This window comes from Carassius gibelio, chromosome A1 (assembly GCF_023724105.1).
Source record: "Carassius gibelio isolate Cgi1373 ecotype wild population from Czech Republic chromosome A1, carGib1.2-hapl.c, whole genome shotgun sequence".
Classification (NCBI taxonomy): domain Eukaryota; kingdom Metazoa; phylum Chordata; class Actinopteri; order Cypriniformes; family Cyprinidae; genus Carassius; species Carassius gibelio.
This window is the reverse complement of record NC_068371.1, coordinates 5712989-5725604: the sequence shown is the minus strand read 5'-3', so window position 1 is coordinate 5725604 and position 12616 is coordinate 5712989. Positions and strand designations below refer to the sequence as shown.

Genomic DNA, 12616 nt, shown 5'->3' with positions numbered 1-12616 from the left:
TTTTACCAAACTAAGAGGGATCTTACAAAATGCATGTTATTGTTTTATTTAATTCTGACCTGAATGAGATATTTCACATACATATATAAATTCAACACATGCATTACAAGGTAAATACCTCCATATGTTGCAAGGGAGGTTGAGAGAAAGTGGTCAAGAGCAATGAGGAGAGAGATGTACAATTGCATTTGATAAAAGCCTTTATCCCAGCAACCAGAAGAGAAGTGTAAGAAAAAAAAAAAAGTACTGTTCATGGCCTGTCAACTTGAATCGAGTAAGCATCCAAAACTAATAGCCTTCTTTACTCCCCAATAAGAAATGGTAGAGAACAGAAAAGTAGCTCCTGTGTGTCGAGATCAGCAGAGCACAGGTGACTGAAGGAGTCAATGGCATGAGGATTTCTCCTTAATACCCCTGAGTGTGTGTGCAGACAGTGTTTCAGACCCAGATGGTTCATCAGTGTGACCTCAGTGGGTCAGTGAGCTCATGAGAATGAAAGCGGCACAGCAGGACAATAAAATATTGCATTAAAGGATCATAGCAGCTGTAAAAGTCACCTTTCCGACTGGACAACATGAGGAGACGGTGAATAACATGGTAATTTTTTTTTTTTTTTTTTACACAGGTAAGAGTGCTGTTGTACAGAATTTAATATAATTGTTGTAATGATACAGTCTGGTGTCATTGTTTATACCTAAGTTTTCATACATAATATTTATAGATGCTGGGTAGATGCTGAAATGTACAGTACAATATAACATGTGAGAAGTGTAAAGTATTTTTTTTTTTTATTATTTTTTAAGTATTCAATTATTTATGAATCACATATTATATCATCTTTTTCACAATTACAAGTTTATATATATATATATATATATATATATATATATATATATATATATATATATATATATATATATATACTGTATATAATTTTTTTTTTCAGAATTGTGTTTGCTTCTACATTTTTTCCCCACTAAATCCTGACTTTGCTTCACTGAATTCTGTAAACTCAGACTTTTTTTGTGAGTTTACATTTGACAATTATTATTATTTTTTTTATTTTTTTTGAATAAAAAAGCTTATTGCGGCATTCTGTTTTGTATTGATTCTTGATTTGTTGATTTTTTTTTTTTTTTTTGGAATTGTGAGATAAAATTTCATATTTTGGACTTTTCTTCTCAGAAATGCAAGTTGGTATCTTGAAATTACAAGTTAGAAACAAAGTTTATACCACATAATTCTGAGTTTGTATCTCACAATTTTTAGAAAAAGTCTGAATTGTGAGATAAAAAGTTATTTATTTATTTATTTGTATTCTGGGGCAGATTTATTTTTTTTTATTTTTTTTTAAATCCTGTTTGCATACAAATACTCATGAGATCACCAGGGATTGCGCATTTTTAGGCGAAGCTTATATAATTAATTATATTTCAGTCTTAAAGGAAAAGTTTATCCAAAAATGAAAGTTCCGTCATAATTCACTCACTCTCATGATGCTCCAAACCAGTAAGACCACCTTTCTACAGCAGAACACAGACATACAGAAATGGAATGAAATTGATTTACAACAGTATTTCACATGAATATTACACTTAGAGACTCACATTCCAATACACTGACACTTCTGCGGAAATGCAAAAATCCATTTCACACGTACAAAGCTGATGCTTCACTGTGATGCATCACATCCTCGAAGGGGCAGATAAAGCTGCAGATGGCTATCACTGAAGAAGTTTTCATACTGATGAACCATCATTAGCCTTACTGTTCATTATAATCACCAACGTTGTGCACAGCAATTTCTGCCAAAAACTTTGACTGAATACAAAGGCCTTCCATGATGGCAGAGTAGTTTTTCTCCAGTCGAGTCTGGGAAAGTAAATGCAACCGATAAGTCCAGGCATGCTTAATGTTGTTAGTACACAGCTCTGTAACTACTGGATTTTATTTCCTCCTGTTTCACACCTCTCCTTACTGGCTTTCTGTTTACCAACCAGGGCCAGACTCATTTACATAGTAATGACAAGAGAGTATGCATGCAAAGCAGCAACTTTAAAATGCGTTAATGGGTACATATTTATTCATGGCATTCCAGGGAAAGTCCAAACACATAAAAATGTGGGTATGAAATACCTTAAAAAAATATTGTTTTACATATGTGGTGTTGCAAATGGCAGAAAATGTAAATACCCGGGTCACCCTATATGTGATTTATGGAATACATTTTTCATGGCTTGCCGAGCACCTTAAAAATGACATTTGACCAGCAATTGTTCATTAGAAGCCACAAAGTTGATGATGCTATTTATAGAAACAAAATGCAGCATTGATGTTCTTATTGGGTTTATAACTTGTAGACAAAAGTGCATTCATTTAGAATAAACAGACAGAATGTTCATATTTTGCATCACATCACACATCACTTATATTATCCAATGAGTCTATAAATTGTTGACTATTTCAATAAGAAAAATTACACATTTGTGTTTTTAATGTAATTCATTTAAAGCATTAATACTGAATACTGGCTTCTAATATCATTTTTCATCTATTCAGTGCATTATTTGTTTGCATTTTTTTTTCTCAACAAATGTTGATATGTTACAAATTACATTAATTGATCGGCATTTTAGAGTTTATGAGAAATAGGCACATTGTTTCTATATATATATATATATATATATATATATATATATATATATATATATATATATATATATATATATATATATAATTTAGTTAAGATAATAAACAGTGTATTTAGCATCTTTGCTGTTTAAGAAAGATAACAAATGGCTTGTTTGTATTTTAAGCAGTGCAAAACTGTCAGCGTGTTTATAAATTCTCTAAAGGCTCGGAAACCATACTTGGACGAAAAAGTCTCTTCATTAACATTTTTAACTGCTGTGTTTCAAATCATATTTATGTGTTGTTTGCATAAAGTGTTTTAATCTGTCAGGAAGTGGTAGACATCTGGTGGCTTCTGCTTGGGGAGTTTTACACACACACTCTTTCATCTCACTTCACGATGAAAATGTTTGCAGAAATCTATCAAGGATGTGTCTAGTCAACCCGTTCTCATCAGTCTGCGTATAAATAACACGACTTTACACTTTCTATTTGCGTGTAATGCATACGCCAAATGCCATTTTTGCGTGCATATGATACGCCAATCCTTCCCATTAATTTCGGTGGAGAGCAGATGCGTCCAAATAACACGCATCATCTTCAGCGGCAGTGACGTCACTAGCGAGGCTCGTTCAGTTCACCTGATGCGCGTACACCTTCAAACAGGTAAGCAAGGGTAAATATATTTTTTTTATTCTTCTTTTTGTAATGATATCACGTGGTTAAGCGTATTGTTTTAACTATTTCAGTATTTCTGCATCACGTTAGACAGGGCCGTGTTTTTAAAGGGCAGTTTATGCTCCAATTATGGGTCAGTGGGCTGCTCAGCTAGCCTACCATTGTCATTAGCCTAAGCTAACCTGTACTGTTTATAGACCTGTTGCAGTTTTAAATAAATTTATGATTTGACATATGGGTCTTCAGCTTTTAGACATGACTAATACAAGCACAACAAAGCACCCAACCCAATATCGCGTGATAATCGTGATCGTGTAAAAAGTCCACACATTTAGCATATTTTTACAATACTAGCCTAACTTTTGCTTGACCACGTCATGTGTAGCCAATACACACACAGTAACTACAGCATATTTACCATGCTTCTCCTACTGTAACCGTAGTTTTACTCTGGACTTTGTAACGCACATAACCACGACATTTACTATGGGTTTACCGTAGTAACCATAGTTTTACTCTGGTATTTGTATTTACTAACACACAATAACCACGACATTTACTATGGGTTTACCATAGTAACCATAGTTTTACTCTGGTATTTGTAGTTACTAACACACAATAACCACAACATTTACTATGGGTTTACCATAGTAACCATAGTTTTACTCTGGTATTTGTATTTACTAACACACAATAACCACAACACTTACCAGGATTTTACCACAGTAACTGTTTTTACTCTACACTATTTGTAAAGCACAGTAACCACTAAGTTTGCCATGCCTTTAATATCTTTTTGTGATGTAATTGTAATTCAGTGTTTTTTCTGTTTTGCAGTTACGTCGGATTACATACTCCACAACAACCTGTAATCCAGCAGATCTTTAAAGAAGCCATCTCTTGTAAAATCTCTCTCTCTCTCTCTCTCTCTCTCTCTCGCTCTGCTAGAATTAACAGGGAACTTCAACTCCACGCTCCCAATGCTGATATTGAAGAAGCTGTCAAGGGGGCTGAACAAGTCCTTCAAAGGATCAACCCTTCACAGGTAATGTTGAAGACTCTTAGTTATAACTGATTTGCTTTAATGAACACATCCTTATATTATGTGTTAATCAAATATTTTGGTCACAGATCATTTTAACACACTGTCTCAACATGTTTATATTTCAGGAAGGCCTGTCATGAGATTTGAATTTGACCATCTTGTGCATTTATGAAGAAGACCAAAAGCTGCAAAGGCAAACACTTCCAATGGTACGTCAGATACATTTTTCTCAGCATTTGATGTTTCTTAAATTTTGGTTCACTTAGCCCATCAGGAAGAACACTCAACAAAGAGCATGTTGTAGTAGTAATAATTCATCCAATAATCATATTATATTGCACAAGCGTACTTGTACAAAATTCTACAACTTTTACTCCTACTGCTGTTATTGGCCATTACCACAGCTCCCATCAGATTGTGCCCATTGTAAGAGTGTTTATATCATGAAGTTTAAATGAAGTCCATTGTATTCTTTATTAATCTTTACAAATTGGTGCCGCCTCTTCCTGTTTCAACAGTACATGATATCTGTCCACACCTCATAGTCTGCCTTTCTTTCTATGGTGATGTTACTGAACACATCTGTCTTAGAAGCAAGAGAATGGAAATCCTAGTTTAACTTTTCAAGTGCTACACATCAGATCTTCAATGAATTTGGGCAATCAGATCACTTAAAGTTGTTCACACAAAGACCAATAACTATAATGAGAAGTATTTTAGCATCCTCTCCAACAGACAATACTGTTCTCTTAAATCTCTTAAATGTTCCTCTCATTCTGTTAAATTTATACACAAAATTCTGCCTTTTTCCACTTCATCTTCATGCTGTACTCCCTCACTCACACATTCTTTTATGCTCTGTTGTAATGCAGAAACTGAGAGTTTGCATGATGGCATTTTCTCAGACGCTGAATCTGATGTGTACAGATGAACTCAGGAGCCTACTAGAGTTGCCAAGGAACTTGTGCTTGAAGTATATAATGATATCTGCTTTATTTATATTTTTAAACAACAATAATGATTAAACATGGGGTCAATAAATATTTTCTTGTTTTACAGCTGAAGACCAGAAACGCAAAGAAAATCAGTCAAACCAGTCCTAAAGAAATGAGGAATGAACATGGACTTCTTGTGCCCCAAAAGAAAAGACAGAAAGGTGAAAAGTTTCACATTTCAATTTGTATGTCTGAATTCAATGCAGTTATGTGTGGTACAACATTGATGTTGATCTCTCAAAAGACTTTTCAAGTCCGCAGTTATAGTTTTTCACATATACATCTTTTTTATAGCTCCTAAAATGAGCAAATAAGCTGTGCATCATCTCTGTGATTTGGAAAGGAAATGACTGAATATGGTGAGTACTGACACCTGCAACTGTATTCACCAACACTATTACTCTAGAATGGTTATTGTTGTTATTGCTGACTTATTGTTTTGTCTGTTTGTTTGAATTAAGATGAAGCCAATTGATGAAGATATCAATTGAATGGCCACCGAGTGCATCACTGCTACCTGAACCCATCAGTTATCTTCTGTGAAGACTGCATTCACAAACCGCTCTACTGCGACAGCTCAGATGTTACGGCCTGCAAAGTAAACATCACAGCTAAACAACGAGAGCTAGTTGTGGTGGGATTCTTTTGGCCAATATCCCCAACAAGAATCAATGTTAAGTCCAGTGCAACAATTATAAATAAAAATACTATATATTGTTTATTGATTTACCATAACCTAAATACATGTTTTGGCCCTCCAGGACATCTAGACCAGGTGGAGTGTGAGGAGGACCGTCAGAGACTCCAGCCAGCCGAGCCATGGATTGCTCTCACTGTTACCATCAGGCATGCGTTATCACAGAACCTACACCAGCAGACAGTGAGACAAGTTCCTTTCACAGGCAATCAGACTGAACTGAACTCATACCAGTAAAACCATACACACCCCACCAACCTCATATGCCCTGCACTCTTATCAGTTATGCTGACTGGACTCAATATTATTATGCACCCTGACATTCTGTTTGCACTAATTCATACCGTGCTTTACTGCAGAGATGTATGTGTACTGTGATTATTATTGTTTTCAATTCATGCTCTTTGTATAGCATAATTTTTAACATATATTGTTATCTACCTGAATTGAGTCCCTTATATATGTGTGTTGCATATATATATATTCAGAATTTGTATTTCATATATATTCATGAATTAATTCATTTGTCATCCATACTGTCACGCTGCAGTCTGCACCCAAGACTTTCATCACCTGTATACTTGTGTTCATTGTATTGTGACAATAAAGATATTTGATTTAAATTAGTTACATGTCTTTTGTTCATCAGTTGTGCTGTAGGGTGCTGCATAACAACTGCAAAAAAAATGTATGACATGGAAGATTATGATATGTCCAGGACATGGACAAGCAAGAAGAGGAAGAAAAGCAGGAGAGCTCTAAAAACTTGATGTGATTCTTTGGGGCTCAAGACATTTCACCATGCATGCATTTGCATGGCTTCATTTGATTAGAAAAACATGGTTTTAACATAACCCATTTTTAATATTTTTAAAAATCGTATATCATTTGTCTTAATACACTACTTTAGTTGTCTTTATGTTTTATCCTCCAGTAAAGTACTGCACATGGTGTTGGATAATAAAGTAGGGTGAATATTCTATATTAAGAATGGTGTTTGGTAAATACACCATTTAATTTTGTAAACAATAGTTAAATGTGTTTTAATTAAGAAATGAACATTTGGTTACATTAATGACATTCAGTTAGATGAAGGGCAGGCTGAAAGCTGCATTAGAAGATACTGCATGGACTATAATGCTGCAGGAATTTCATGTACAACTGAAGGTGATGGACAAGGGAAAGATCAACATGAATCCAGTACTGTATAATAAGCAAGATGAGCATGCACATTACTGATGTTTAGTACCCGAGGAGGACAAATATGAGGAGTATTTTACACAGAGACACAAATTAGCTCTTAATATTATGATTGCATTGCATGAATTGTATGGCTTTGCACTATAAACCACACACTCTCTGTACCTTGTCTTAATGAATGACACATTGACACTGTGAAAGTACAATGAAGTGTCACAGTATGTATTGGTTGTTTAAATTGGTGTCTTTGTTTACTTTCAATACTGTATCCTTGCACCTGATATAATTCAATATTTGGAGCCTATTCCAAATAGGCACTGATGTATATTTTTATGGTTCTATTCTTATTCTAAGATAAACATGACTTACAACTTACATATTGGCAATTTGTTGAAAAGAAAAACTTAAAAATTATGACTCAGCACAGTCTGTTGTCCATGATGAGAAAAGGTATGTGTATGTTTTACTGCCCTTCCATCTTCAAGGGCCCAGTAGAGTCCCCTAGAAGAGCAAAAAAATGTAAATTTCAAATGGCTGTAAATCAAAGTCTGATTATAGTGTCAAAGAAAAAATTGGCAGGACAACTACTTATGCTATGCTAATTAAATAATGTTGGACAGAGTTTTCAATCATATATGGAAAGGTGGTATAAAGGTGTTTAAAAAAGTGCACTTAGTAAAATATCGAATTTCAGCCTGCCTCTTAAATATGTCATTAATGTTTGCACAATGAACATGTTTAGATTACCCTTTGTTAAACTAGATAGCATTTTCCCTTTTTTTAATTATTAAACATTTTAAACTACATTACCCATAAGCCTCTGCCATTCTATCGTTTGAACGCGAGTAATATTAGCGCTGGTATTTGGAGTTTATTGGAGTTGTGCTTAGGGTTAGGGTTACGATTTCGGTAAAGAGGTAATTTCTCACGACATAGCAACACTGCATTGTTAACTGAAGGTGTTACTGACGTAATAATTACAGTCAAACGGACTTTGCAACATTAAGCGGTATATAATTTGGGTTAAAAGATAGTCCAATCACAGCGAGTTCTGCGAGAGCCAAGGGAACGTCAAAGCCAATGGCAACCCAGTTGAGCAGAGGCGTCACACTAACTTGTACATATATGGTCATTTATGCCGGGAGCTTCCGGGTTCCTGTAGTGAATGGACAGAAGCTGCAGTTACCCTGATGCAGCAAGAAATACGTTGATTAAAGGTGTTTTTTTGTTTTGTGTTTTAACGAAGGTATAATGATTCCCATTGTATTGAATAGGCTACATTGTTTGCACTAATATTAGTGTACAGTACTTAAACTCAAAAGTTTGCATATACTGTGTGAAAAATAAATGTCAAAATGTTTCATTTGCTTAAAAAAAACACCTCTGAAGATTATTTAAACACAATATTTTTCTACTACTCAATTTTCCTTCTGTAATATTTACAATGTATTTATAGTGTATTAAAGGTAAACAATTTATCACATCTACGTTTCATGGAAATGGACCCTAAAAACTTGCCATTCTTAGATCCACCAGTTGAACTATAGGAATAGAAAACAAACAAACAAACATCATGACATCAATCACTCATTGTCTAGTCATTTTACAGTGTTTATTGATATGTCAAACTTTTCGCAGATAAACATAGTGCCCAGAACAGTCTCTCTCCAGTTTATTCCACTATGAAAAAAAAAGAAAAGTTGATAAAAAAAAATAAAAAAAATGCATAGAGGTAACTAAGTGAAAACAAACAAACAAAATTGCAACAGAAACTCCCTTCAAAAAACATAAGTTTAATATTCAAAAATAAAAAGGGAATTTGTTTACAGAAATCCTGACAAAAGATGCCAAAGAATAATCAAGGCTACAGTTGAAAATATATTGTTTTCTTCCCTTTATCAACCAAATAGGCAAAAATGATTAAGAACAATGCTCCAATATTTTACAATTATCACCTTTAAAAACATATATCCTGTAATCATTGTTTGCTTCTATTGTGAATAAATGCAAAACAAATAAATGGTTAATAATAATAATAATTATTATGTGTATATATATATATACAGGAGTGCTTATAGTAGAGATTGGAGTGATGAATGTAGAGGAAAAATGAATACAAGCAGAAATGCTAAGACTGGAGGTTGGCAGTAAAGGACTGAGAGCAGATGTGTCACACAAGAGAGGAAGATCTGGAAGCTTTTGAATGGGCTGATATTGTGAAGAGCTGATGAAGAATGATTAAGTAATCTGTGAGAAATCCTGCAAGAAGAAACAAAGATAATTTATCACATTATGAACAACAAAAACACTGACAACAACAAATGGCAGAATACAACATACTGTAACTGCAGTGTGCATAGCAGTAATTGTACAGTATTGTCTGTTGGTGTGGATGCTAAAATACTTCTCATTATAGTTATTGGTCTTTGTGTGAACAACTTTAAGTGATCTGATTGCCCAAATTCATTGAAGATCTGATGTGTAGCACTTGAAAAGTTAAACTAGGATTTCCATTCTCTTGCTTCTAAGACAGATGTGTTCAGTAACATCACCATAGAAAGAAAGGCAGACTATGAGGTGTGGACAGATATCATGTACTGTTGAAACAGGAAGAGGCGGCACCAATTTGTAAAGATTAATAAAGAATACAATGGACTTCATTTAAACTTCATGATATAAACACTCTTACAATGGGCACAATCTGATGGGAGCTGTGGTAATGGCCAATAACAGCAGTAGGAGTAAAAGTTGTAGAATTTTGTACAAGTACGCTTGTGCAATATAATATGATTATTGGATGAATTATTACTACTACAACATGCTCTTTGTTGAGTGTTCTTCCTGATGGGCTAAGTGAACCAAAATTTAAGAAACATCAAATGCTGAGAAAAATGTATCTGACGTACCATTGGAAGTGTTTGCCTTTGCAGCTTTTGGTCTTCTTCATAAATGCACAAGATGGTCAAATTCAAATCTCATGACAGGCCTTCCTGAAATATAAACATGTTGAGACAGTGTGTTAAAATGATCTGTGACCAAAATATTTGATTAACACATAATATAAGGATGTGTTCATTAAAGCAAATCAGTTATAACTAAGAGTCTTCAACATTACCTGTGAAGGGTTGATCCTTTGAAGGACTTGTTCAGCCCCCTTGACAGCTTCTTCAATATCAGCATTGGGAGCGTGGAGTTGAAGTTCCCTGTTAATTCTAGCAGAGCGAGAGAGAGAGAGAGAGAGAGAGAGAGAGATTTTACAAGAGATGGCTTCTTTAAAGATCTGCTGGATTACAGGTTGTTGTGGAGTATGTAATCCGACGTAACTGCAAAACAGAAAAAACACTGAATTACAATTACATCACAAAAATATATTAAAGGCATGGCAAACTTAGTGGTTACTGTGCTTTACAAATAGTGTAGAGTAAAACAGTTACTGTGGTAAAATCCTGGTAAGTGTTGTGGTTATTGTGTGTTAGTAAATACAAATACCAGAGTAAAACTATGGTTACTATGGTAAACCCATAGTAAATGTTGTGGTTATTGTGTGTTAGTAAATACAAATACCAGAGTAAAACTATGGTTACTATGGAAAACCCATAGTAAATGTTGTGGTTTTTGTGTGTTAGTAAATACAAATACCAGAGTAAAACTATGGTTACTATGGTAAACCCATAGTAAATGTCGTGGTTATTGTGTGTTAGTAAATACAAATACCAGAGTAAAACTATGGTTACTATGGTAAACCCATAGTAAATGTCGTGGTTATTGTGTGTTAGTAAATACAAATACCAGAGTAAAACTATGGTTACTATGGTAAACCCATAGTAAATGTCGTGGTTATTGTGTGTTAGTAAATACAAATACCAGAGTAAAACTATGGTTACTATGGTAAACCCATAGTAAATGTCGTGGTTATTGTGTGTTAGTAAATACAAATACCAGAGTAAAACTATGGTTACTACGGTAAACCCATAGTAAATGTCGTGGTTATGTGCGTTACAAAGTCCAGAGTAAAACTACGGTTACAGTAGGAGAAGCATGGTAAATATGCTGTAGTTACTGTGTGTGTATTGGCTACACATGACGTGGTCAAGCAAAAGTTAGGCTAGTATTGTAAAAATATGCTAAATGTGTGGACTTTTTACACGATCACGATTATCACGCGATATTGGGTTGGGTGCTTTGTTGTGCTTGTATTAGTCATGTCTAAAAGCTGAAGACCCATATGTCAAATCATAAATTTATTTAAAACTGCAACAGGTCTATAAACAGTACAGGTTAGCTTAGGCTAATGACAATGGTAGGCTAGCTGAGCAGCCCACTGACCCATAATTGGAGCATAAACTGCCCTTTAAAAACACGGCCCTGTCTAACGTGATGCAGAAATACTGAAATAATTAAAACAATACGCTTAACCACGTGATATCATTACAAAAAGAAGAATAAAAAATATATTTACCCTTGCTTACCTGTTTGAAGGTGTACGCGCATCAGGTGAACTGAACGAGCCTCGCTAGTGACGTCACTGCCGCTGAAGATGATGCGTGTTATTTGGACGCATCTGCTCTCCACCGAAATTAATGGGAAGGATTGGCGTATCATATGCACGCAAAAATGGCATTTGGCGTATGCATTACACGCAAATAGAAAGTGTAAAGTCGTGTTATTTATACGCAGAACTGATGAGAACGGGTTGGTCTAGTACGGTGCAGGGACTATAGATCTCTCAGTGTTAGCTGCAGGAGAACAGTGAACTTTCCAGAAAATCATTTATCTATCAGAGGGCCGGTCACACCTCTTATATCATAATTTGTCAGTAAATCCCACCGGTTTGTAAATTGGTGACTATTTCATATATTCCACATCTAGTGATCTCACTCGCTTTCAGCTGCCTACATAGGCTACAATCTCCATAAATAATATTTTACATAGATTGAATCAAATGAGATGCTATTAACACTCACAGCTGATGTATTATATGAATGTAAGTATAAAAATGCTAACAAGCCCCAAAATGCACAACAAATCAAATATTGTCAAATCAAATACTTTAATAATAAGGTCAAACTATTTTATGCTTTTTATTAAAGAATAAAAACATATTGATTATCAATATTTCTCTCGGCTCTGCTGGCCATCTCAGATAGAAATCTTTTGTTAAGTGCATTAAGGGATTGTTCACTGTAAACCCTAATATTGCCTTGACTTAAAAAATCAAGTAATGTTGACTAAACATTACTTAAAATTTAGCATTTTGGCCCTGTCACTTAAAAATATGAGTTAATTTAACTAATTTACCTTCAAAATGCATAAACTTAAGATTTCAAGTGTTGTGAGCTCAAAATCATGAGTAATCCTTTCGAAAAACTC

At 34.5% G+C, this 12616-nt stretch overlaps 2 long non-coding RNA genes across 7 annotated transcripts; one reads left to right on the top strand and one right to left on the bottom strand.

The window, feature by feature from the left end:
• The first annotated feature begins 3077 nt into the window (after positions 1 to 3077).
• Positions 3078 to 6669, top strand: LOC127968213 (uncharacterized). Of its 3 annotated transcripts, none has more exons than XR_008155941.1 (8): positions 3078 to 3297; positions 4258 to 4354; positions 4480 to 4563; positions 5227 to 5327; positions 5414 to 5510; positions 5644 to 5708; positions 5811 to 6022; positions 6111 to 6669. It is a non-coding gene; the product is annotated as an uncharacterized LOC127968213 (long non-coding RNA). The 3 variants fall into 3 exon arrangements; XR_008155932.1 differs by having other exon boundaries at positions 4147 to 4354; XR_008155939.1 differs by having other exon boundaries at positions 3078 to 3307; positions 4147 to 4354.
• A 2167-nt stretch (positions 6670 to 8836) lies between these two features.
• On the bottom strand, positions 8837 to 11891 carry LOC127968127 (uncharacterized). 4 transcript variants are annotated; one of them, XR_008155904.1, is made up of 4 exons: positions 11706 to 11891; positions 10362 to 10569; positions 10153 to 10236; positions 8837 to 9505 (listed from the first exon to the last, which is right to left on the bottom strand). It is a non-coding gene; the product is annotated as an uncharacterized LOC127968127 (long non-coding RNA). The 4 variants fall into 4 exon arrangements; XR_008155899.1 differs by having other exon boundaries at positions 11716 to 11891; XR_008155922.1 differs by having other exon boundaries at positions 10362 to 10458; positions 11706 to 11878.
• Positions 11892 to 12616: the final 725 nt, after the last annotated feature.